This window comes from Candoia aspera, chromosome 1, assembly GCF_035149785.1.
Source record: "Candoia aspera isolate rCanAsp1 chromosome 1, rCanAsp1.hap2, whole genome shotgun sequence".
NCBI classification, from domain to species: Eukaryota; Metazoa; Chordata; class Lepidosauria; order Squamata; family Boidae; genus Candoia; species Candoia aspera.
In genome coordinates, this window is record NC_086153.1 from 18,670,053 (window position 1) to 18,671,930 (window position 1,878).

The 1,878-nt window shown below is 44.9% G+C and overlaps 1 protein-coding gene across 1 annotated transcript in view; it reads right to left on the reverse strand.

The window, feature by feature from the left end:
* VKORC1L1 (vitamin K epoxide reductase complex subunit 1 like 1) overlaps positions 1-1,878 on the reverse strand; it is a 177,148-nt gene that overhangs the window by 123,891 nt on the left and 51,379 nt on the right. The gene's annotated exons all lie outside the window — the stretch shown is intronic.

Consider the following 1,878-nt stretch of genomic DNA (forward strand, 5'->3'; position numbering starts at 1 on the left):
CAGCAATATCTTGTTTGACAAAACTGTCTCATAGGGGTTCATGGGAGACAAAGTACTTAGTCAAGGTTCAAGGGGCAAAAGGGTGGGCGTCTTCAGGGTCAAGGTTTCCAAGAAGGCTTTCACAGTTCAAAGCAAGTCAGCCCTGATTCCTAAAACCAAGGGAGTCTCATGCCAGATGTTTCCTGACACAACCACCCATTCCTCCATCTTTCTCCCTTGTGGCTTTTTATTTGGAGGTGTCAGTGTTCCATATGCTGCTAGTTAGAACTCTGGCTCAGGGTCAGTGGCTTTGGGTGTACAATCAGTAAAAGTGAGTTCCTAATTCTGCCTTTCTTCTGGTGTCTGGTAGATATGTCCAGAAGCTTCTGTTCCTCCTCCAGACTGCCAATCTGGCCCTTCCAGAAGTGCTTCTGTGATTTTCTAGAAGTGAACCCACCAAGCCAGAAGTATTTCTAGTGGTCCAGATGTGGGTCCAGTACCAAAACTGAGTTGCCTCATCTCTATTGCCCAGCTCTCTGTGTTTGAACCACTAAGTACCTTGGATTGTTCCTCCTCCTCGTCTGAAATTGATTATATACCCCAGGGCACAACAGAAGCAGAATAATAAGTAAAACCTGGACAGTTTACTAGAGGGGAAGGAGAATCAAACTCAACAGCCAACTGGACAGCAGCACATTGCTGCATGTAGCTCTGCAGAAACTTTAGAAATGTCTCATAGTGGACTCTTCTCATAGTGCTAAATAGGCTGAGATTTTTTTATGAGAGGTGAATTCATAAAAGAGAAAATAACAGCTGTTTACAGAAAAAAAAAATTTGAAAGGCTGTACCATCCACATTTGCACTTGTTTCACCATAGTTTGCAAAGCTACAATCGGAGGAGTTCACATATTGCAGAATTGGACCAGTTCACATCGTGCACATTATGCAGGCAGCCCCAGGGCCTCTCCAAAAGTTGCCATGAAATTATAATGTTAATACAACACTAAATACAAGAGGAATAATTGCATTAATCCCAAGGAGTTGACATTCAAATCAAACCAGTCACAACAAAAAGCAGCACCCAGACCATTTTGGCTATTCTCAGAAAAGCTAAATAGGTTCGAATCTCAATAGTGTCTGAATGGGAGACCACCAGGAAATGTGACGGGGGAGTAACCCTCTCTGGAAGAAGCGCCAATGGCAAAGCACTTCCATATTATTGGTAGAACAATTAATTACATCATCACCAGGAGACAAGCTTGAAATCCAAGGATTTTATCTTTCTTCAGACCAAGTTCATTTTTTTGTCTTAGCTCCACCCCCGCCTGCTTTGTTAGCTCTGGTGTTCCCACTCAGTATCATACTCTGCTAATGACAGTTTGAAGTCTGTCCCCTTTGATACAGCTGCAGTGCTCATTTACATGTGTTCACACGGCCTTGGATGTCAAAAGCAGGCGGCCCGCAGCCTGAAAAAGTGCCCCTCCCTCCACTAACACCGGCTGTGATCTCTGTTAGATCCGTAAATAACCCTCAAGTTTTAGTAACACCTGGAAGATAACGTTTTTGTGGCAGCAGCTTTTGCGGACTACAGTACTCCGTTTAATCTCATGTAGCAAAGTTAAAAAGCAGTTCTTGAAAGCTTCTGCAACAATACGTAAGGATCTAAAGGGGCCACCCACTGAAAGATTTCTGTTTCCGTTATTTGTACCACCCTGATTTGGCGCCAACATTTGAATGCCGCAACTTCGGAAATAGGAAAGCCCCGGCTGCCCTCAACAAAAATGGCGGCGGCTGCCCTCGCACACAGTGTCGTGTCACGTGCCTGAACACCTGGGCCGGCCGCCGACCATCAGCTGATCAAAGCATCAGCTGACTGTTATTCCCGTCTCAGCAGAGCTC